At 37.7% G+C, this 24,671-nt stretch overlaps 1 protein-coding gene across 16 annotated transcripts in view; it reads left to right on the forward strand.

The window, feature by feature from the left end:
* Positions 1 to 14,813: 14,813 nt before the first annotated feature.
* Positions 14,814 to 24,671, forward strand: part of ZNF518A (zinc finger protein 518A) — a 109,459-nt gene continuing 99,601 nt past the window's right edge. For 5 of the 16 annotated variants that reach the window (XR_007406768.1, XR_007406769.1, XR_007406767.1 and 2 more), the window contains exons 1-2: positions 14,814 to 15,880; positions 18,348 to 18,433. The gene's annotated coding sequence lies outside the window, so the exon portion shown is untranslated. Of the gene's footprint in view, positions 15,881 to 16,048; positions 16,145 to 16,225; positions 16,434 to 16,516; positions 16,704 to 18,347; positions 18,434 to 19,669; positions 19,767 to 24,671 lie in introns of those variants that run through there. The other 11 variants (XM_025466733.3, XM_035707662.2, XM_025466737.3 and 8 more) reach the window with 9 other exon arrangements.

Here is a 24,671-nt window from a genome sequence, read left to right on the forward strand (position 1 = left end):
TTTCAAAGGAGCAGCAAATGATTTCTCAATGGAATCGATGGAAGTCAGCAGGCAATAGATTGAAAACTTCAAGTTGTTGAAAGAAACTATCTATAAAGCTAGAATTCTATAACCAGCAAAAACATCCTTCAAAAGTCAAGCAAAGTAACAAAATTAAACCAAAGTAAAGACATTTCCAACCCTTCCCCACCAAAGCTGAGAGAATGTATTGCAGGCAGACTTTCACCAAAAGAAATACTGAAGGAAGTTTTTAGAGAAAAGAAAAATGACCCACATGGAACAACAGAAATGCAGAAATAGTTCTGAGAAGGATAAATATGTGGCTATCTAAAAGTGAATGTTGACTTTATAAAATGATAATAATAATTCTTTGGGTTTAAAATATATAAGGGGCGCCTGAGTGGCTCAGTTGGTTGAGTGTTGGACTCTTGATTTCAGCTCAGGTCTTGATCTCATGGTTGTGAGTTTGAGCCCTGCATCAGGCTCCGTGCTGGACATGGAGCCTACTTAAAAAAAAATTCTTTTTAGGGGCAGTCCAGGTGGCTCAGCGGTGTAGCACTGCCTTCAGCCAGGGGTGTTATCCTATAGAGCTGGGATCAAGTCCCACATTGGGCTCCCTGCTTGGAGCCTGCTTCTCCCTCTGTCTGTGTCTCTGTCTCTCTCTCTTTCTGTCTCTCGTGAATAAATAAATAAAATCTTAAAAAAATTTTTTTTAAATTAATGTATACAGAGAAAGAAAACTATCACAACAAAAGGACACACTGGGAGAGTAAATGGATTTAAAATGTGTAAAGTGCTTTCGTTGTTTGTACAGAGGTAAAATCACTAATATCGGAGAGACTCTAATCAGTCCAGTGGGCATAATGTAATTTCTGTGGTAAACACTACATGACTGATTAAAAGCTGTATGATCAGGAAGGTAATAAGAAAAAAAATAAATAATAAAAACACTTGAGTCATTTGAAAGAAGAAAAGAATTAGTAAATGAGTTAGTAAACTATGAGGAAAGAATGAGGTACAGAGGGTGCCTGGCTGGCTCAGTCGGTGGAGCATGCAACTCTTGATCTTGAGGTTGTATGTTTGAGCCCCATGTTGAGTGTAGTGATTACTTAAAAATAAAATCTTTTAAAAAAGGATGAGGTACAGAGAGGCAAAAGGGTGCAGGTGTATATAAGAGTATAAGAGACATAGAAAATAAAGTGGAAAGGTATTACATATTGTCTAATATAAGAGTAATTGTAGCTGTAATTCCAGGAAGAAGGGCAAGAGAGAATAGAGCAGCAATGGTGCGTGGAGAGATCACGGTTGAGATTTTTCCAAGGTGAAAGGTGGTCCCCAGCCTCAGAGCAGTCTCCACTGATTTCCACCTTCTCATATTCTCCTCCCATGTGTAGTTTCCTCTCTCATTGTTGAAGGCTGATCTGTATAACCAATAAGATTATGGAAATGATGGAGTGGGACTTCCAAGGCAAGGCCGTAAAAGACACGGCTTTCTCCCTTGCTCTCTCAGATCACTTTCTCAGAGAAACTACCATGTCACAAAGACATTCAAGTAGCCCTATGGTGAGACCCATGTGGCAAGGGCCTGAGGTCCACACTGGTGTGGTATGCACTTGGTAGACATAAGTAAGCTACATTGGAAGCAGATCTTTCGGGCCTTGTTAAACTTTCAAATAACTACATTCCTGGCTGACATATTTTTTTTAAAGATAGATTTATTTATTTATTTATTTATTTATTTATTTATTTATTTATTTATTTATTAATGAGAGACACACACAGAGAGGGAGAGACACAGGCGAGAGAGAAGCAGGCTCCCTGAGGGGATGCAAGACTCCATACCTTGACTCCAGGATCACACCCTGAGCTGAAGGCAGATGCTCCACTGCTGAGCCACCCAGGTGTCCCCCTGGATGACATCTTATATTTAACGAGACCCTGAGTTAAAACCATTATGCCAGGGGTGCCTGGGTGGATCAGTAATTGAGCGTCTGCCTTTGGCTCAGGGAGTCATCCCAGGGTCCTGGGATTGAGACTCATATCGGGTTCCCTGCAGGGAGCTGCTTCTGTCTCTGCCACTCTTTCTCTGTCTCTCAAGAATAAATAAATAAAATCTTTAAAAAGAAAAAAACCATTAAGCTAGGCCACTTCCAGACTTCTCAACCACACGAGATCACAAATGTTGATTGAATTATGCCACTAAGTTTGGGGTAACTTGCTATACAGAGACAGACAACAAATACAGATTGCTGAGGTCTGGAAGTGTAGTTTTGGTGTAACAAATACATAAAATATGGAATGGCTTTGGAACTAGGCAATCAGTGATACCTGGGTTAGGGAAAGCAGAAAGAGGCTTTATGTGTCTGTTACTAGAAGCCTGATGGCCTTCAAGGAGACTTAAATGAAAGTGAGCTAAAGTCTACTGAATGTTGAAAAAAGTCGATCCTAGTGTAGAAACAAACTCTAGCAAACAGTTGCTTATAGTAACATGGAAGTTAGAAAACATACCAGATGAGCTGGGTGATCTGGCTATGAAGAATTTTTAGGCAAAGTATTGAGAGTGCCTTATTTCTTCTTTTTTCTTATAGTAAAGTATAAAAAGGAGAGACATAAGCCAGAGATAAACTGTTTTAAAAAGTGGGGGAGGAGAGCCAGAAATCATTGACAAGACTTGTGGTGTGTCCTTTATCAATGGAGTATAAACTCCGATAGCATCCATAGCATATCCACAAAATTAGAAAGATATTTGTATTAGCAGAAACACCACTGACTTGGACTTAAAGAATTAGAGACAGTAACAAGGAAGAGGCTTTGGATTCTGAAACTTCTATAAGCAGAAAGCTAGCTGAGAAAATCATCCAACCAAAAACAGTGGTATGTTTAATAAAAAAAGAAAGGATGACAAATATAAGAACTAGAAGCCCAGATGGGGAGGCATGATATATGGAGAATCATTTCTTTTCTTTTCTTTTCTTTTCTTTTCTTTTCTTTTCTTTTCTTTTCTTTTCTTTTTCTTTTCGGATTTTATTTATTTATGAGAGACAGAGAGAGAGAGAGAGAGGCAGAGACACAGGCAGAGGGAGAAGCAGGCTCCATGCAGGGAGCCTGACGTGGGACCTGATCCTGGATCTCCAGGATCACGCCCTGGGCTGAAGGCGGCACTAAACTGCTGAGCCACCCAGGCTGTCCTGGAGAATCATTTCTCTGCAGGAGTAGAAATGAGTTCTAATCAGAGAACTTCTAAACTTTGCTCAGTCTGAAGTCAGAATTGCTGTGGACCATGCATTGTGCCCATAAATCCTTTCTGAACAAGAGCATTGATAGCAGTTATCCTCTGCTGTCCAAGTATTCTATGTTTGACATGGAAAGGGCAGATAACTTGTCTCTTTAGCTCACATAACTTTGGATTAAAAGGAATAGTACTCAAGGGGATCTTATTAAGGACCTATTCTCAAGGAGACTCATACACACTTGGAGTTGATCTAGGTAAATAATTTTTACTTTGAACTCATGCTGTAATGGAATAAATCTTTTGGGGGTGAGTATGTGTTACATGAGAGGGAGAGAGGGTAGAATGTGGTAGCCAGCCACCAAGATGGCTTCCAGTGATTCTTGTCTCTCAACACACTTGTATAATTCCCTCCTACATTGAATATAGTTGAAGATATAACCAACAGGATTTTGTAGAAATGAGAGAGTGACTTCTGAGACTGTCATGAAACAAAATGTGTCTTCTATCTTGTGTTCTCTTGGATCACTTGCTTTAGTAGAAGCCAGCTGCCATTCTAGGAAGGGCACTTAACTAGCCCCATGGACAGGTCCGTGTGACATCGCATTGAGATCACCTGCTAATAATTAACATTATTTACTTAACAAACACTTGAGTAAGACACCCTGGGAATAGATCCTTAACCCTAGTCAAGCCTTCAAATGACTGTGGTACTGGCAAGCATCCTGATTGCTACCTCATGTAGACTCTATGCCAGAAGCATCTAGCTAAACTACTCCAGGGTTCTTCATCTATACAAGCTGTAGAGATAATAAATGTGTATTGGTTTTGTCTGCTAAGCTTTGGGTAATTTCTTGCATTTATAAATAGCTAATACATGAAAAATTTCCAAAACTGAGGGTTTTTTCCATATTAAAAAAAACACAAGCAGAAGAAATATAAGAAAATCATACTAAACACATAAGAATTAAACTACTGAAGTCTAAGACAAAGGGAAAATTTTTTCCAAGCAAAATTATTTTCTTTCAAAGATTTTTAAGACATGTTTTCTTCAATGGAACAAAAATTGGATAGATACTGTGACTTTGCAATAGCAACAATAGTGGCCAGAGATCACATAAAGGTAATTTCAACATAGCTCAGGAGAGTAATGGCCAACCTAGAATTCCATACTAAGCGAAAAAAAAAAAGTGAAATAAATATATATTCAGAAAAAAGAGACCCTGAAAAAATTTCATCATCAGAAAATCCACTTAACAGACATAATAAAGGGTATTTCTTTTAGGCAGAAAGAAAGGATCCACATGAAAACTTGAAGTTGTAGGACATTAGAAAGCAAGAAATTTGAATCAATTATAAGACAGTAATGACAATGTATTTTGGGATTTAAAATATAAGGAGAATTAGGGACACCTGTGTGGCTCAGCAGTTGGGCGTCTGCCTTTGGCTCAGGGTGAGATCGCGTGGTCCAGGATTGAGTCCCACATCGGGCTCTCTGTGAGGAGCCTGCTTCTCCCTCTGCCTATGTCTCTGCCTCTTTCTGTGTGTCTCTCATGAATAAATAAAATATTTTAAAATATATAAATATAAGGAGAATTAAAATACATGGACAAAAATAGCACATAAGTCAGGAGAGATGGGATTCAATTGAATAAAGTGTTCTCTATTTATTGTCCAGAAAAAGGATAAAGTACTAATACACAGTAGACATTGATAAGTCAAGGGTGAATAAAATAAGCTATAGGTAAAGCACTTAAATAGTAGTAAAGAATAAATAAATACATGCCAAGCTGATAAAAAATAGGAACAATAATCAATTCAAAAGAAGAAAAATAAAGGAGGAAAGGGAACCCAGAAAAGGTAGGACAAACAAAAACAAATACATGGTACATTTAAATTCATAAAGGACTATGAGAATCCAAGAATTTGTAAGAATAAGAAGGGAAAGGTGGGAAGAATTTCTCATCTTATATCAAGACTAATGTAAAGTTATGGTAGGGGCACCTGGATGGATCAGTGGTTGAGCATCTGCCTTTGGCTCAGGTCATGATCCTGGGGTCCTGGGATCAAGTCCCATATCAGGCTCCCTGCAGGGAGTATGCTTCTCCCTCTGCCCGTGTCTCTGCCTCTCTGTATCTCTCCTGAATAAATAAAATCTTTTTTTTAAAAAAAGTTACAGTAATGAAGACAGGGTTTAAAGTATCTGAGTGGCTCAGCTGGTTAAGCGTCTGACTCTTAATCTCAGCTCAGGTCTTGATCTCAGGGTGATGAGTTCAAGCTCTGTTGGGCTCCACACTGTTTGTGGAGCCAATTAAAAAAAAAAAAAAAAAAAGACTGTGTTCTATTGTTGTAAGTATAGAGAAATAGAATAATTGGCCAGAAAATAGTCTGAAAATAGGCCTCATTCATGAGGACACTTGATTTATGAAAAAAATAGTTCTGTAGAACAGTAATGAAAGGTCTGTCTTTTCAATAATGTTAGGCAAATTGGATATCTCAATGGCAAAAGAATGAAGGAACTTCTACTTCTAAATGTGAAAGTAGGCAATAACACATCTAGAAGGTCATATATGAAAAACATTTTCTTTCTTGGGGTGGGAACACAATTCTTTTTTAAAAAATTGAGATATAATTGACATATAATGCTATGTTAGTCATATAGAATTCAACAGTAGAGTGATGATTACCATGGGATGAGGGGAGTTGTTCAATGAATATAAAATTACAGTTTTACAAGTTCCATAGATCTGCTGTACAATATAGTGCCTATAGCTAACAACATGGTTTTAAAAATTTGTTGATGGGCAGCCTGGGTGGCTCAGTGGTTTAGCGCCTCCCTTCAGCCCAGGGTGTGATCACGGAGACCCAGGATCTAGTCCCACATCAGGCTCCTTGCATGGAGCCTACTTCTCCCTCTGTCTGTGTCTCTGCCTCTGTCTCTCTCACTCTCTCTCTCTGTCTCTCATGAATAAATAAATCAAATCTTTTAAAAACATTTTAAAAATAAAAAGATAAATAAGTAAAAATTTGTTGGGAGTAGACATTATGTTAAATGTTCTTACAATTAAACAAAACAAACCACTAAAAAATATGAGAAAACCTTTGAAGGTAATGGGTATGTTTACTACTTTGATTGTGGTGATGGCAATATGAGTGTATACATATGTCCAAATTCACCAAATTGTATTCATTAGTTGTGTGCAGTTTTTTGTATACGGTTATACTTCATAAAGCTGTGGGAAAAGGGAGATTGAGAATAATCTATGAAGGACGAGAATATATTTATAACACATTTAATCTACAAAGAATTCATATCCAAAATACTATATCTAAAGAACTCCCATAAATCAGTAAGACCTACAACCATATAAAAAAATGGGCAAAGACTTAGACACCTCACAAAAGAGAATCCAGCTAGCCAATAAATATATATAAAGATCTCAATATGAGATGCTCAATCATATGGTATTTGTCTTTCTCTGACTCAATGTTTTTCTTTTAATTGTTAGTTTTTGCTTTATAAATTCTAATCTTATGTTGTTATGTATAAGTTCAGGATTGTGAGACCTTGGTTGGTTGTTTCTTTTACTATTTATATGCAGTCACTTTTACATTTCTATTACAGCTCTGTCTTTAAATTCTATTTTGGGCTCATTTTAAACCTATCTTCCTTTAATATTTTCCTGATATATCTTTCTATCCCTTACTTTCAAACTTTCTATATGGTTTTAAGTTTTCTCTTGTAAGCAGTACAGAGAAGGAATTTATTTTTGTGATGTATTTTGAAGATCTGTCTTCCAGTATCTAAGCTTAATCTATTAAATTGATTATTTATATATTTGGACTTATTTTGATTTACCATAGTAATTGCATTTTCTATTTATCAACTTTTACTATTGTGTATCTCTCTTTTTTATGTTGGATTGAAAAAATTTACTGCCTTTTGATTCCTTTCTTGGTTTGAAAACTAGAGCATATATATATATATATATATATATATATATATATATAGTCTTTTAATAGTAGCCTTCATTTTTAAAGTACATACATACATATAAAATTTTCTGACAATGTCTGTAATTACTCAGTATTTCTATTTTCTTTTTTTTAAGTTTAATTTTTTTAAAGATTTTATTTATTTATTCTTGAGAGACAGAGAGAGAGAGAGAGGTAGAGACACAGGCAGAGGGAGGAGCAGGCTCCATGCAGGGAGCCCAACATGGGACTTGATCTCAGGACTCCAGGATCCCACCTTGGGCTGAAGGCAGGTGCTAACCCGCTGAGCAACCTGGGGTGCCCAGTATTTCTATTTTCTGAATACAATATGACCTTATTCACTGAACCACCAAACCCAACTCCAAACCCTGTAATTGTATAAATTTTCAGCTTCAACTTTTTCCAAAGAAAATGTTTTTTTGAAGAGTTCATTAATTTCCAGACCTATTTTGTAAGTTTCAGAACTCATTATTTTTGTTACATCTCATACCTACCTTCTCTCTAGGTTTACTTACCTTCTGGCTAAAGTTCATTCTTTGAATAGTACTTTTAGGGAGGATATACGGGGAATAAATTAACTTAATCGACATATGATGGCATTTATCTTTATATTGCCCTCATTATAATAATTTACCTACTTATGAAGCCCTAGGTTGATAGTCAATCTCTCTCTCTCTCTCTCTCTCTTCTTTTTTTTTTTGATAGTCAATGTCTCTCTTATGGCATCTACCATAGTATTGAAAAATTGGGGGGCGCCTGGGTGACTCAGGTGGTTAAGCCTCTGTCTTCCACTCAAGTCATGATCTCAGGGTCCCGGGATCAAGTCTCACATTGGGCTCCCTGCTCAGTGGGGAGCCTGCTTCTCCCTCTATCCTTCCCCCTCTGTTTGTGCTCTGTCTCTCACTTTCTCTTTCCCAAATAAAATCTTTTTCAAAAAGTTTGTTTTTAGTCTGTCATTCATTTGCATTTAATCTGTCATTTGTAGTTGAAAATTTTAAACAATTTTCTCTGTACTTTTGACATTCTTAAATTTCACTAAGGTGTGCCCAGGTGTGTTTTTATTTATCCTACTAAGTGCTTATAGTCTATTTTAAAAGGAAGGACTCTTCTATTTCTTCAATTCAAAAGAAAGGTCAGCTTTTATCTGTTTAAATGCTACTTTTCCACTATTAACACATTTGCATACTTCTGGTTCTTTTCTTATAGGTATGTTGGAGACCATATATCTCCATGTGTGTTAACTGCTCTTTCATGTATTTTAATGTATTTATCTCCCTTTGCTGCATTTTGGGAAAATTCCTCAGGGCTATCTTCATATTGATTCTCTTTCCTGTTGTAGCCACTGTAGAGTTTATCCATGTTGTAACATATTATTTTAATTATTTCAGTGGTTGTTCCAAGATGTTCTCATTGTAATTTTTAAAAAATATTTATTTATTTATTTGACACAGTGAGTGTGTGAGCACGAGTGGGGGAAGGGCAGAGGCAGACTGAGAGAGAACCTCAAGCCAACTGCCCGCTGAGCACGGAGCCTGAGGCAGGGCTCCATCCCAGAATCCTTGAGAGTATGACCTGAGCTGAAGTAAGAGACTTAAACAATTGAGCCACCCAAGCTCCCTCCTGTTCTTTTTAATAACATCATTTCTTTGTTTACCTTTGTGAGACAGTTCATTTCCTTCCAGAGTGAATTTAGGTTCTGATTCTATAAATTGCTGTCAAAGAATTTGATTACTTTATGGAATCTAGAATTTAGTTTAAATCAGTGAGAAGTTTATCTTTTGTTAATCCCCCTCTTCTCTCCTCTTTTCCTCTCTCCCTTGTATAGTTATTTTGAAGCTGTCTTTCTGAGCCTATCCCAGCCTATGTGGGTGAACAAGATTTTATATTGCAGTTTATAGGTCTTCTATTTCAGAGTATTGAGGCTATCACAGTTCCCCATAGAGCCAATGGATGATTTTATTTTGCTCCTGGGACTTCTTGGATTTTTCTCCTGACTTACTTCCTATTTCCTAGTTTCTGTGTCTTCCTCTTTCTTGTGAGGAAGCAGTATTTTAGTGAAGCATTACTTTTTTGGTAAAGAGTACAAGAGAGGTAAATTTTGGAGATTTTGCCTTTCTGAAAATGTCTTGATTCCACTCTTATTTTTAATTGATAATTTGACTAATTATAGAACCTTGTTGGAAACATTTTTTTTAAAGGTACTTAAAATTTGAAGGTACTACTCCATGGTGGACTAGCTATTTGTGTAATTGTTGAGAAATATGATTTTATTTTTATTCACAATCTTTTGCATGTGATTTGCTTTTTCTCTTGGAAAGATTTTAGGCTTTTTATATCCTGAATTTTATAGTGATATATCTGTGTATGTCATTGTGGCAGATATTCAGTGAGTAAATTCAGGATAGAAATTCATGTCCTTCAGTTCTGGGACATTTTCTTGTGCTATTTATTTAATAATTCTCTTTTTTTTTTTTCATTTTCTAGAGCTCCAATTACTTGAATGTCAGATTTTAACTTTTTATGTTTTCTATCTTTTAATTCTGAATTTTATTCTATTTTGGGGAGTCATTTTTTACTATTTTATTTTCAAAACTGTTTATTGACTATTTCACAGCATTCTTTAAATTTTCAAGATCTCTTTCTTAGCCTCAGGATATCCTCTTTTCACAGAATTTCTGTTCTTCTTTCACAGATGCATTATCTTTTCTTATCTATTTGGGGCTGTTATAGTTGCTTTTGTTTTGCTTTGCTTTCTTCTGCTTGCTGCACCAACTTTCTTCAGTTACTTTCTTGTTTGTTTTTTTACAAAAAAAAAATCTAATTTTTCAGAGCTTTTTCTTGCACTTTTGGTTATCTTTGCCCCCCGGAGGTTTATATTGAAAAGTGAGGCAATTAATTAAACATTGATTGGATTAGTTATTAACTGATGGCCTTTATTGTGGAGTCCTACAGTTTTGTTGGCAGACTCCTGCATGTCAATCTCTGTTGAGTATTTTTCTTGAATACTTTCATTTCACCAGAGAGGAAAAAGGCAGTGATTTAATTTCACATGAGAATCTTTTACACCCGGGTGGCTCAGTGGTTGAACATCTGCCTTCAGCTCAAAGCCTGATCCCGGGGTTCTGGGATCGAATTCTGTTCTCCCTCTGCCTGTGTCTCTGCCTCTCTCTGTGTCTCTCATGAATACATAAATAAAATCTAAAAAAAAAAAAAAAAGGAATCTTTTGGATCTTTGCCTTTTGTCTTGAGAGCCAATTTGCATATTCTTGGTTTCTTGGGTTTGAGGAACATTGGCCATCTTGGTAATAGGATTAGATAAAGTGAAGACCTATGCTTGATGGATACATTTCTTACTCTCAGTTGACTTACATGGTAAACGCAAAATTGTCAGAATAATGTTTCCCTTTTCTGTTATGGTCCAGTTTTCCCTCCAGCTTTCCTCATCTGTTAGGAAATCTAGTGAGTGAGTGTCTGTTGGTATGTGAATTAAGGTGAGAGAAATGGAAGAACTCCAGATCTGAGAAACCAGGTGCCCAAAGCCACTACTGCACTGTTGCCAACCCACTCAGCCCATTATATCATGAATAGCTATTTCCTTTTTGCTGATTAGCCTTAAGTTCACTGCAATAATTTTTGCTGCTGCCTTTCTTTCTTACTATTTATGAATTGTTTAGTTTCTCTGAGCAAGAGCAAGGCAGGTCAAACATGTCTCAGATTATTTGCCCTTAACAGATAAGATTTCTATCAGTTTTCCTTTATCATTACAGTGATCATGCAACTATCATGCACATTGAGATACTCTTGACTGAAAAAGTAAGAGCTAGGGACAACTGGTATAAATCAGGGCTTTTTTGGGACAAACTAAGTTGCATTGTCCCTCTATTCAACATTGATAAACCTCATATCTGAGAACAGTATTTGTATCCTCTAGCACTTAGAAGATATTCCAAAATGTTTATTGAACTCTGGGTCACTCTTGTAATTTATTTTGTGATAGTATCATCTGTCTCCTCCATCTGTCTGAGTCATTTTGAAATCTATTCTCATATCAATCCTAGCTGTGTTTTGTGTACCTTTATATTCATTCACGTGCTCTCCTCTGTGTTTTCAGCTTCCAACTGAAACCTTTCTATATATATCTATAAAGTTTTAGAATAGAGCTTTTTCCTTCTTCCTTGCATTTAATATTTTCCTCTTGGACAAATTGTGCTCTTCCTATTGCTGTAGTATTACTCTTAATTCCTAGTCTATCCTAGCACTCTAGGATTGCCTCACTGACTTGAAGTATCCTAATGTCAACAGGAACAAGGCACATAAAACTAAATGAAATGAGTTGTTGGTTCTTTTCTGTTTCATAATTGTTTGTCATTTACTCCATCAGGCATTCTAGGATATACAACGGAGACCTGTGTATCCCCTTACCTCCCACTGCCCCAACAAACATTAAGAAAATGTGAATGTCAACATTAATATAACTTTAGGAACTCTGAGATACTATATATAGCAGTATTAAGGAATATGATTATTTAAAACAAGAAAATCTAGGTTTTTGGTTTTGTTGGGAGAAGTTAGAAAAATTTGCTGGTGGATGCAACTTGATCTACTCTTATAAGTTCTTAAGTGTAATTTATTGATATTAACATGGTCTATTGTCATTGGTCTCATAGAAATTAGAGTTACCCTTTAAAATTTAAAAAAAAATTTTTTAGGATCAAATTAGTTTAGGTAGCATTTAATCTCTATCAAATAGCACGTGTGCATGTACACACACACACAAAAGTCTTATACTTTTTTATTCTTTTAAAATATCAAATAATGAAATGTATTACACATATGAAAGAGTATACAAAAAAGTATGTATAACATATATATATAGCAGATTTGTTCTTAAAAGAAATATAATTAACAAGGATTACATTTCCCCTTTTTCTTCTTTTTTAAAAAATGATTTTATTGATTTGAGAGAGAGATGAGAGAGTGAGCACAAGAAGGGGGAGGGGCGGAAGGAGAAGGAGAAGCAGACTCCCCACTGAGCACCGAGCCTTAAGTGGAGCCTTAAGTAGGGCTCAATCCCAGGACCCAGGATCATGACCTGAACTGAAGGCAGACGCACCTCTCTCTTTTTGTTCTTCTAAGGACTTGAATTATTTGTGTCACCTGTTCTCTTGCCCTCAGGATACAGGAATTCTTATAAAGAATTTGATGTGACTGAGGAGAGGGAGAGATACCCTAAAATATTTAGGTAAGGCCAATATAGTTCATATAGTTTAATGTTCTTCATAGTTGAATTTGGTATCCACTGAAAGAACTAAGAGAAAATGACTATATCTTTAATAACAACTTAATAAAAATAGGATATTTAAAGTCTTAATCATCTAGGAAGTTTGAGTTAAGAGGAAACTGGCACAAATACCTGCCCTAAAAAGATCTTTCTCATCTCCCATTACAGTGTCTGAAATCCCATTTTTGGAATTGCTCTGTTGAATCATGAAATCTTTTAGATATTAAGAATCTCTTTTTATGGGCAACCCGGGTGGCTCAGAGGTTTAGTGTCACCTTCAGCCCAGGGTGTGATCCTGGAGACCTGGGATCGAGTCCCATGTCAGGCTCCCTGCACGGAGCCTGCTTCTCCCTCTGCCTGTGTCTCTGCCTCTCTCTGTGTCTCTTATGAATAAATAAATAAAATCTTTAAAAAAAAAAATCTCCTTTTGAACTAGTAACTCCTTGAGGGCTCACATCTTACTTATTATTAGCAAATTTTTTGGCACATAGTAGGTGTTCAAGAATGTGTCTGCCAAAAGAATATTAAATAGCATCCATGCAGAAGACATTGGGAGGGATAGTACTTGAAGTTCTTATTCAACTAACTCTTGTTTGATAGCTTAAAGAGAGTAATCAACCTATGGCATTCTTGACCAAGAAGTGGGACCATTTTAAGCTAGATTACCAGGCTCTTGGTATCTTTATTTTTCCAATTCCAGTTGTACTTGATTATATTATTGGAAGTAGGGAGTCTGGACTTGAGAAATCAGCAAAAAGGAGAGAGCCATCTTTCAAAGTCTCTTACTTATCAAATTAATATAATTTAATTCTTTAATTATAACAGTTATCATCTCTGTAATATCATATAATCCTTAAGATATACCAAGCTATCTATGACTAAAAGTATGCTGTTTTTGTAAATATATATATTTATATAAATATATAATAAATATTACAAATATTATATATGTATATGTAAGTTTGTTGTAATTTTATTATGATATGGTGTTACCTATGATTCAGAGGTATGAATCCCTAGAGGGTGTAATTCCCACTTCTATATTATTTTTAGGAGAAGATTTCACTGTCTTGAAGTGATCTGCTTCATGATACAATGACCATGAATTATAATATTGAAAAGGAGGGGCGCCTGGGTGGCTCAGCGGTTAAGCACCTGCCTTGGCCCGGGGCGTGATCCTGGGATCCCAGGATGGAGTCCCATATCAGGCTCCCTGCATGGAGCCTGCTTCTCCCTCTGCCTGTGTCTCTCTTTCTGTGCCTCTCATGAATAAATAAGATCTTTAAAAAAAAAAAAAGAGAAAGGCTTATAATCAAGATGGAAACTTTATGACTATCAGCATCATCACCACTTCTACCATCTACACTGTGGGTACAGTGGGGTTGACTACTTTCTACAATCTATCAACTGTTAGTTAAATATTGCATGATTCAGTGACGCTCAGAGATTAAGTGCCCTCAGCTAGTAAATAGTAGATTCAGGTGTGCAGATGAATCAATTATTTAAAGCATTAAATTAGGTGCCCTATCCCCACTAACTATCCTTCTCAAGTACAAAATATTTTCTTAAGCTATGATTCCACTTTCTCTCCTTTGTATTCTTTCTTTCTCTCTCTTTTAAAATCTTCTTTCCCTATCTCTTTCACTCCCTTCTTCTGTGCTAACCTAATGTTCAAAATCCAAAAAGGGAAGAAAGTGGGTGGAGGTTGTGTGATATGGATGTAGGAATAAAATGGGGAAGAGAGAAATTTGTGACGGAATAATAGCTTATTTCCTTAAAAAAAAAAAATACCCACCCTCTAATTCTGCCATATCATATATGCAGATTTGTAATGTTTTTAGGTGAACATATATGTGTAAGTAAAAATGAAGTTATAATGTGAATACTGTGGAGGAGAGGGATGCAAATCTTAATCTAAAAAACAAAAACCAAAACTCACATCAAAACACAAACCTAACTACTCTGTCCACATTCCCAACTATCATCTTCTTTTTTGCTATTAAAAAACAACAAACCCCTTTCCTATCCTCTCTTTACGTGTATGTGCGTGCAGGTTGCATGTAAAGGAAGACCAGAGAGAGGGGGGATGATGCTTGAAGCAAAATAAAATCCATTTTGTAAACATGCTTTTTGATAATGGCCTCTCTTTTGGTATTTACAGAAGATTTCTCCTTGTGTATTTTACACAGGCATAGGAATACAAGATACAGAAGTATATCTAATGTGCACTACGGCTCATTTGCCTTTTCCAGAAGGCACTGTGTAGACCAATAGACACAGAGATAAGAAAGCTCCCCAAGGACAGTGAGGATTTCTCAGTGTGCTTTTTATTAAAGGATGCAGAAAATCTTGTGCCTGGCTACGGGTTGACATTTTCAAAAGCATACTCTCAAGACAATAAAAAATGTTTATGGTAAACATTAATTTTTTTTCCAATTATAAATACCGTACGTACTTCTAAGAAAAGAAACGTAATGAAAACTGGAGACAACAATCGCAGTTCCATTTTTAATAATTTGATGTATCTCTGCCCCGGTCAGGTGTTCTTAGTTTTCACCATACATACATATACATTACATATATGTGTGAATGTATATGTTTAACATACATAAAAAGTGAGATTAATAGGTTGGCTTCCAGAAACCCTCTACAAGAGAGAAGGGGCGCCATGCTGGCCTTCGGGAGGAACCCAATCATATCACTAATGGACTTCTTTGGCCAGCCCAGTTGTGGGACGTTGCGGAAGGATTCCTTTGGTGCGGATGAAATCCTCTCTTGTTGTAACGACAGTTTTCAGATCAATGAGTAAATATGTACACGTCTGGAGTTCAGCAGGTCTTCCTGAGGGACTTGGGACAGCCTCCTTCGTTGAGGTGGGCTCCAATGGCTGCTAAAACCTGGGAGTCAAAAGCAACAAGGGGGGGGGGGGCGCCATTCGCAAAGCCGGAAATGATTAAAATCTCAGGGTTGAGACCATCCCCAGCCAGTGAGGGCTTGCCAAGACCACAGTTCCTGCTTCTGGTGTCTACTCTGAAGAGCACTGAGTAGAGGTCTGTCTACCATAATGGTGGCAGTAGGCGCGCTGCAGCTGCTGAAGAGCGCAGGGGAAGAGTGAGTCAGTGGCGTGGCGGGCATCGGGCGGGCGCGCCAACTTGAGAGGTCAGCGGCGAGTCCAGCTCAGGGGCCTAGTCTCGCCGGGCTGAGGCGCGGACCCTGCCGGCCTCCGTCCTCTTCCGCCCGCCTCAGGTACAGCCCGCGGATCCCTCCGCCGCAGCGTGCGCTCCCGGTAGCGCCGCGGTCGGCTTTTCGGCAATACCCGGATGGAAGCGTAATGGCCGCCATCAGGGACTCGCAGGCAATGGGCACCACGACAGGTACTCCCTATGTGCGCGGCTGCCCGGAGCTGTTAGGATGCCGGGACTTCTAAACGGCCAGTGAGGGGGCAAGATGCGAGTTTGCGGGGGCGACCGGGTCCCCTGAACCGACTCCGGGACCCGCCTCTGGTGATAGGAAGCGCCTGCTAAATAGTCCCGGCTATTCAGTGCTTCCGCCTAACTTGCCGCAAAGTTTTTCTCGAGAAGTCGGCGCTTTTCCTCGGCGGTCCTGCAGGCTGCTAGAGCGAACCTTCCGCTTCTTACGTGGGTTTGCACCACGCTCGGCCTCTTTGAACTCGACATTCTCCCACAGCCTAGGGTCTGGCGCGGGCGCGCGGCGACAGTGTGCCTCCGCGCGCCCGAGGGGAGCCGAGCCCCGGAGGAAGGGGCGGATCGGGCGCGGTGTTTGGGACGGAGCGGGGCGCGCGGCGCTCGAAGCACCCGCTCGGCGCGTTCCGGGGCCGGTGGAGACAGCATGGGTACTGCTGCGACCGCACCCCTCGAGCTGTAGATTCGCATTCCCACGGCAGCCCGACTCGACGGCGTCCCCACTGTGGGTCCAGTCTCTCTGGTCATTGGAGGTCTTTTCTTGCAGATACGCTCAGCTCTCGGGCGCGCGCCCCCTCCTCCAGAGTTGGCCAGAGGCGCCCTTCTTGCAGACCCCAACCACACCCAGTGGCAGATGGATTTTTCTTTGTAACTTGGCTTTCTCACTTGTAGGGTCCATTTTGAGTCTCTTCCTAACATGGTGTTCTCATTGTCAAATAGACAGTCTCTTCCTCGGTGGATCTGGTCATGGAAAAGATAATAGGGTGACTGTAAGGTAAAATGTTGTAACTCTTGGAGTAGGCCAACAGAACGGATAGGGTAGCTTTAAGGTGCAGAATCTGAAAGTTGAGGTTCAGTTTTCTTTTTAGGTGTAAATTGGGGGGCGTTTAGTGTTTGTGAGCTGTTTTAGCCAGAAACATTCATTGAGCATGTTTGGATATCAAAAGTCTAAAAAAGCACCGGGAAAATTAGTCAGTATTTAAGGAATTCATAAGAATGCAGAACTTTGTGTGGTTGTGACAATGGTGAAACAAGACACCAAACTGTACATCAGGGTAGGAATTTTCAGTAACTTGAGTGACTGTGTGTTAGGCCTAGTTTACTGTGGCTTTTTTTTTTTTTTTTTTTTAATGCAGCAAGGGATCTGATCTGAGTGTAACTAAAAGTTAGTATTCTCAGGTTGAACAGATAGAAGCCATTTAAATTGGTTCAGTGAAATACCCTGACATTTCTCAAAGTTTTAACTGCAAATCCGTGGAAATGGATTATCTTTTAGCAAAGCTATATTTGATATAATGAAAGACGATTGCATTGTGTTAACATTTTCAGGGCGTCAGCGTTTCATGAAGGTGTTAAGCATAGTAGACCACGTTGAGTTTTGTTAAAGTTCTCAAATAAGATGAGCCCCCGTATTAGAAAATTGTTACAAAAGGAGAGGTAGGGATAAAATGCAGGTATCTGACTTGTTTTGCACATCCAAATTTTTCCTTATTAGAAAGTAAGGATAAGTAACTATTCAAGAGGTTATATTTGGATTTATGGAAGAGTAAAAGGAAAACAATACAATGAATACCTACTATGTGCATTGATAATGTATGAGCTTTTAAGTGGTTGAGGGTTTTTTTTTTTAATATTGTTATCACACTTCAAATCCTGTCCTGTTCTTTCATAATTTCATGATAGTATGTGTGGTCCCAAGTTTTTGTATCTTGAAGCATTCCAGAGGATATATTTTAGCGTAAATATACAATTTGACTTTAGAATATACTTTAGACATCTCCTTTAAGGTACTTTTATTGTTTACTTTTCTGTTTGGAATTGTTCTTATTGAAGCATTGTTTGCTTTAGATCATTTAATCCAATTTTTGGGGGGGAGGGGGATGATAAAACACTTAAATCTTGCTCAGTTTTCTTCAGGGACTTTACCAAAAGTTTTGTGGTAAAGCACTATAAGCAGAAGAATTGTGATGAAGTTGAAATTTTTATTGATTATCTAATCCCAGGTGTGTAGACTATGAATGTTTCAGTTCTGTATGGGGTATTGGCTTCACATGGTGAGCAATTTTCATGGGTGTTAGAAAGTACGAGTATAAGAGGTAGTATTGTGGTAGTAGGATGTCTGGGTTGGAATCGGAACTAGATTGTTCTAGGTTTGTGATTTTGGCAAGATCCATTTTTCTGGTCTTGTAATAAAAAAAGTGAATTGGATTGAGTCTAAAAGCTTTGAGTTTTGGGATTTTTATAAATTTATGACATGGAGTACAATGATGGGTTATTTGCTTACGTGAAGAGAGGTTTTCTTTTTCCTGTTAAATTTATACACATAAGTTGAATATGAAGCATATTTAAATCAAGTATAAAAAAACATTTTACTAACAGGTTTTGTAGTCAGTTTTAAAATTTTGGTCTTCATTTCCAGATATCGTCTCTTCTTTTGATCGCTGTTCCTGATTGTGGCTTTGTCTAAGCATTAAATCACGTGCCTTTTGTTCCTTGAAGAAGGAGGTATGGTAAAGATTGAAGTATTATAGCATGTAGTCCATTAAGCAGTAAATTAATATGTTTTGATATGGGACAAAATAAAGTAGAATAGTTATACATACATAAGTTTGCATAAGTTATAGTGTTATTTGTGGCCTAAATAAAATATTTACAGGTTTTTTTTAATGTGAGCAAAAAAGGTCGTTTTGGTTTTATAATTTATTATTTAACATTTAGCGATTTATTTTTTTTCTTTTTCTTCTTTTTTTAATAATAAATTTATTTTTTATTGGTGTTCAATTTGCCAACATACAGAATAACACCCAGTGCTCATCCCGTCAAGTGAACATTTAGCGATTTAAAGATAATTTTAACTATATTCTTCTAAACATAAAGACAGCAGTAAGGACTTCTGGGTAATGAACCATGGAGTTACATATGGTGGGGAGGTGTTTTGAAGTTGTATATAAATGACCAGAAGAGTGTTTGTGTTTTGCTCTAGGAAGTGCAAAGTAATGCAGCTAAAGAAAAACATACATATTTATATCATGATTAATGGCATCTACATTATGAGTCAGAAAAGGTACTTAAGAATCATTGTGGCATTATGATTGGTTTCCTGAAGACAATCATCTGAATATCTTAGTGTGAACAAAAAGAGGGAAAAAAAAATCTGCCATCAAATCCATGGTATTATAAGGAAAGCTTTGCAAATCCAGTGGAAAATATTATACCCTTGTACAAAAACATGGTTTATCTACCCTTGAAACACAAGTATCTCTTACTATTTGTTTTGGATAGGTACTGGGATACCACAGTATTATATAATTCCTCTCACCAAATACAATGAGTATTCTCATAAATATAACCCTAAATTAGAAATAAGATTATATATAGTACTACTAAAATAGTTTAAGGAGACTATGCCGACTTAAATTATTACTTTAGTAATCATAAATGGTTATGATTTTGCCATGAGTTTTACTGGTAGATGGCCTTCTTTTTAGGGCCATTTTATACAAAGGCAGGAATGTTTTTATTTTATTAGAAGTTAATGTCTGACAACTACAATGAGTAGAGAGCAACAAGGCTTAGATACTGGGTAATTATTTATGTTCATTTATATGTGTAATTTCTCCCTTTATAACATTTGTTTGCCCTCTTACTGAATTAGGTTCACATGGGTACTGTGTTGTTTCTGAATAAAGTAAATGCTGAATACTAAGAATGCTCTTTACTGTGTTTGATCCAAATTCTCAGAAAAAGTAGTATGATGAAGAATGAAAATTTCAAATGTAATGAAGTAGACAAGAGGCCGCTATATGATGACTGACTGATTATTCCATCTTGAAAAATTGTGAGCAAAGTCTGACTAAATTTTAAAATCATGATTGGTATGACTGCATGAAACAGGTATCAGACTATCAGAATGAAGTTGCAGGACTTGAAGCTTAGGATAATTAAGTAGATCTCATGTGGGTTTTATTTCAAGAAATGGTAATAGCTGAAAAATAGAGGCTTCATGGAAAGTCAGATAATTTCAATATGTGGTAGAATCATCACCAATTCCTAATTAAAATTGCGTTGTTAAAAGAGCTGATAGAAAAAAATATATATGTATTTGTTGACTTTGAACAATGCAGGGGTTAGGGACACTGACCCCCCACACAATTGAAAATCTGCATCTATTCTTTTGACTCTCCTAAAACTTAACTACCATAAACCTGTTGAGTGGAAGCCTCACTGATAGCATGAATAGTTGATTAACTTATTTTGTATGTTATATGTGTTAGATACTGTATTCTTAAAACTAATGATAATAAAGTAATCTAGAAGGAGAAAATGTTATTAAAATCATAAAGAGGAAAAAATACATTTACAGTACTGTATCCAAAAAATCAGTGTATAAGATGACCTTCATGTTTTTGTTTTTAAAGATTTTATTTATTTATTCATGAGAGAAACGGAGTGGAGGGGGGGTGGGCAGAGAAACAGGCAGAGGGAGAAGCAGGCTCCATGCAGGGAGCCCGATGCGGGACTCAGTCCTGGGACTCCGGGATCATGCCCTGAGCCAAAGGCAAACGCCTGACTGCTAGCCACCCAGGCGTCCCGACCTGCATGTTTCAAAGCTGGGTTGTTCAAGGGTCAGCTGTATGTTAATTTTGTCAACTCAATGTCTCTTCGTTTGGGGAGCCATTTCTCCCCTATTGTGAATGGTTAGTAGGCCAATCATATAGTCTTATAACCCAAGCCTAGTTATCCCTATTGCAACAGTGATTGCCTGTTAATCAAGCAGAGCCCATTAGAATCCTTTTTTGAAATTGATGTATGAATGCTAGGGATGGATGCTCCCTTTTCTCAAAAGTTATTAATCCGGTAGGGTGTTAGTGACATTCTTTCCCACATGTATGAGAACCTCATCTGTAGAAGGAGAAAGTGAAGCCATATAGAAATGGGAGATTGGTGGAGATAGCATTTCAGTTTCAGTTACAGGGACCATGGTAAGAGGTATCTATTGTTTTCTTTTGATTCTATATGCTACCGTGATGTCCTTCCCAGGCCCATGGGCCAAAAGTTTGTATATAAATTAATTTGAATTAGATTGCAGCAGAAAATGTTCTGGTGGATATTTGGCCCCTATGAATTTAAGATCTGTAACTCCAAGTTGATAAAAACAGTCTGAAATTAATGTTTGATTACTTGCATAATATTTGTTTTGAGCTATAGACAGTAGGAATGATGGTATAGGTTAATCTTTCATTGAATGTTATTGTTTACTTAACCTCCTTTCTTCAATAACCAGTTAGCTGATCCTCAACTCAAGAGAATGAAACTTAATTTACCAAAAAAGGGCAACAGGCTACATTTGACCCACAGGCTGTTGGCTATAGACTACCTCATCATAGACTTAATGAGGCATTTCATTCCACAGCTTCTCATCTTCCCATTATCCTCCTCTCTAATAACTATAGTTTAATTATCTTTATTATTTTCTAAGTTCACCTCTTCCACTTGTTAACTAGATCCCACCCCTTCTCACCTAGTGAAAGGCATTGCTGCTGTTATCTCTTTGTTTTTTTCTCCCTCATCATCAATTTTTCCATTTTTGTGTGCAATCACACTAATTTCCCCCAGTTTAAGAAAGCAAACAAAACAAGAAAATAACTCTAATTCCTTTCTTGGTCTTTTGTAGTAAAATTCCTTAAAGAAGTTGTCTGTACTACATCTCTACTTCTCTTCCCATTTCCACCTAAATCCATGCTAGTCAGCCCTTCTACTGTATAACCCCACTGAAACTGTTCTAATCAGTGTCACTGGTGGTATTGACATTAAGTCCATGGTCAGTTCTCAGTCCTCATCTTGCTTGGCACAGTTGATCAGTCCCTGATCCTGGGAACATTTTCTTTGCTTTCAGGACACCACTCTCCTAACTTACCTCACTAGACATTCCTTTCATTCTTACTAGCTTGTTTTTTCTCTTCTTTTTACTCTAAATATTGTAGTATCTCAAGGCTTAGGCCTTGGACATTTCTCTTTGTGTACTTACCCCTTGGTGATTTCAGTTCTGTGTATGTAAATACATATACACACACCATACACCAATGACTTCCAGAATTTTACCTTTCACCTAGATCACTGTATTCTATATTCATCTACACATTCACATGTCAACTAGATATCTCAAATTCTATATGGCGAAAACTGAACTCATGATGTACTTTCTATACTTACTGTTACCACAGACTCTTTCTATATTAATAAATAGCAAATCATTTCTTCAGTTGCTAAGGTTAGAACTTTTAGAGTTAATCCTTGACATACTCTTTCTCTTCACAGACCAAACCTCGTTTGCCAGCACATCCTTTGGCTCTGTTGTCACAACATAGTCATGGTCTAACCATGCTTCATTGTCTCCACCATTGTTTCACGTCTCCATCATCTCACACCTGGCAGTCATAGTGTAATTATCTCTAGACTCTTAACTCCTTCCCAGGTAGTCTGTTCTTAACATTGCAGCCAAAGTGATCTCTAAAAAATATGTTTATGTTACGTCTCTACCCCAAATGCTGCAGTTGCTTCTCATCTCCTTTATAGTAAAACCAAAGTCCTTTTGGTGTCCCTCAGGCCTTGTTTCAGTTCCATTACTTCTTTGACCTCATCTCCTACTACTTTCCCTATGGGGTTTGCTGTTGCAGTCATATTGACCTTCTTCTTGCTATTCTCTGAACATGTTAGGCACACTCCACACTCAGCGTGTTAGCACTTAACTATTTGTTTTCTTGGAATGCTTTCTGCCTCCACTTCTTAAGATCTTGGCTCAAATAAGACTTTCAAATGAGGTCTACCTGACTTCACATTTAAAATTGCAACTCTCCTAGTTCTGCCTATTTTTCTCTGCTTTATTTTTCTCCGCAGCACTTGTGACATTGGAGTATATTAAATAATTGACTTACTTTGTTATCTAAATAGCTGCCAGAGTGTTATGTCCATGAAGGGAGGGAATTTTGTCTGTTTTATTCATTGCTGTATTCTCAATGCTTAGAACAAAGACTAGCACAGATTTGGTGCTACCTTCATGCCCAGCACTATGCCAGATGCTGGTGATATAGCAAAAGACAAGACAGATGTGTTCCTTATGTTTATGCAGCTTTTATTCCAGTGGTAGAGACAGAAAATAAATTGGCAAATACATAAAATATGGCTAAAGTGTTAGAGAAAAGACATACAAGGGGTTTAGGTAAAGAATACTTTTTTTCTGTTTGAGAAGTGATGCTTTATAGGTTGGGGAAGGCTTTTCTGAGGTGATATTTGAGCTGAGACCTAGAAGATGAGAAAGATCTAGCTATTTGAAGAATAGGAGAAAGAACAGTTCAAGCAGGGAACAGCAGGAGCAAAGGCCTGAGATAAGAAAGGTGTATTTGAGGAACTGAGAAACCATCTATGGTACCTTGCTGGAGTATATTTACAGATGAGAATGGTATGAGGTGAAGTTTAAGAAAGAGGTACAGTACCAGATGTCACTGCTCCTTATAAGCTTTGGTATAGAATAAATTTTATTTTAAATGCTTTGGGAAGCTACTGCAGATTTTAAAGCAGGGAGCATTGTGGTCTATTTTATATTAAGATCACATTTGCTCCTGTGGAGAATGGGTTCAGAGGAAGGCGGCGAGCAAGAGAGAAGCATGAATACCAGTTAGAAAGTTATTTTAACCCAAATTATAGATGACAGTGGACTGAGATGATGACAGTGGATATGGAGAGAAGAATTAAAGATGTATTTTGGAGATAAAATTGACAGGTCTTGCTTATGGATTAGCATGGGAGTAAGGGAAAGAAGATGCAGGATGATTCCTTGATTTCTGGGATGAGTAACTGGATGGATTGTGGTGCTATATTACTAAGGTGAGGAATCCTGGGAAATAGAATTTGTTTCTGTCATAGAAACAGGTGCTTTATAGAGACAGAGAAAAATTGAATAGTTTATATTATTTTGGAAAGCTGGGGGTAAATGGGTTACATGTTGATGCATGTTACCCCAATTAAGCAGCCATAAATCCTTTGATCCCCCCCCCACATCATGTGTTCCAAAATTTTAAGTAAAATCTGCCTAATCTCCTACATCACTGCCACAGCAGAATGACAAAAGAAGAAAGGCATGAGAAAGGGGCACTTGGGTAGTTCAGCCAGTTAATGCATCTGCCTTTGGTCCAGGTCATGATCCCAGGGTCCTGGGATTGAGCCCTCCATGGGCTCTGCTCAGTGGGAAGCCTGCTTCTCCCTCTCCCACTCCCCCTGCTTGTGCTCACTCTCTCCCTCTCTGTCTCTCTGTGTCAAATGAATAAAAAAAAAAAAAATTTTTTTAAAGAAAGGGACAAGATGAAATAATCTTTCTCCTTCCCATACTAAATTCAGTGGTCTTGGTTTCACTTTGGATAGATTACTTCTGATTTTTCTTCCAATTTCTGCACATTGAAAATGTCATTTCTGACCATGTGAGAGAGCATGTGTGTGCGCACACATGTCTTTTCTTTTTTTTTAATTTTTTATTTATTTATGATAGTCACACAGAGAGAGAGAGAGAGGCAGAGACACAGGCAGAGGGAGAAGCAGGCTCCATGCACCGGGAGCCCGACGTGGGATTCGATCCCGGGTCTCCAGGATCGCGCCCTGGGCCAAAGGCAGGCGCCAAACCGCTGCACCACCCAGGGATCCCGCGCACACATGTCTTAAGTCAAATTCCATTGCAGCAAAAAAGTTTACA

Source organism: Canis lupus, chromosome 28, assembly GCF_003254725.2.
Source record: "Canis lupus dingo isolate Sandy chromosome 28, ASM325472v2, whole genome shotgun sequence".
In the NCBI taxonomy this organism is placed as follows: Eukaryota; Metazoa; Chordata; class Mammalia; order Carnivora; family Canidae; genus Canis; species Canis lupus.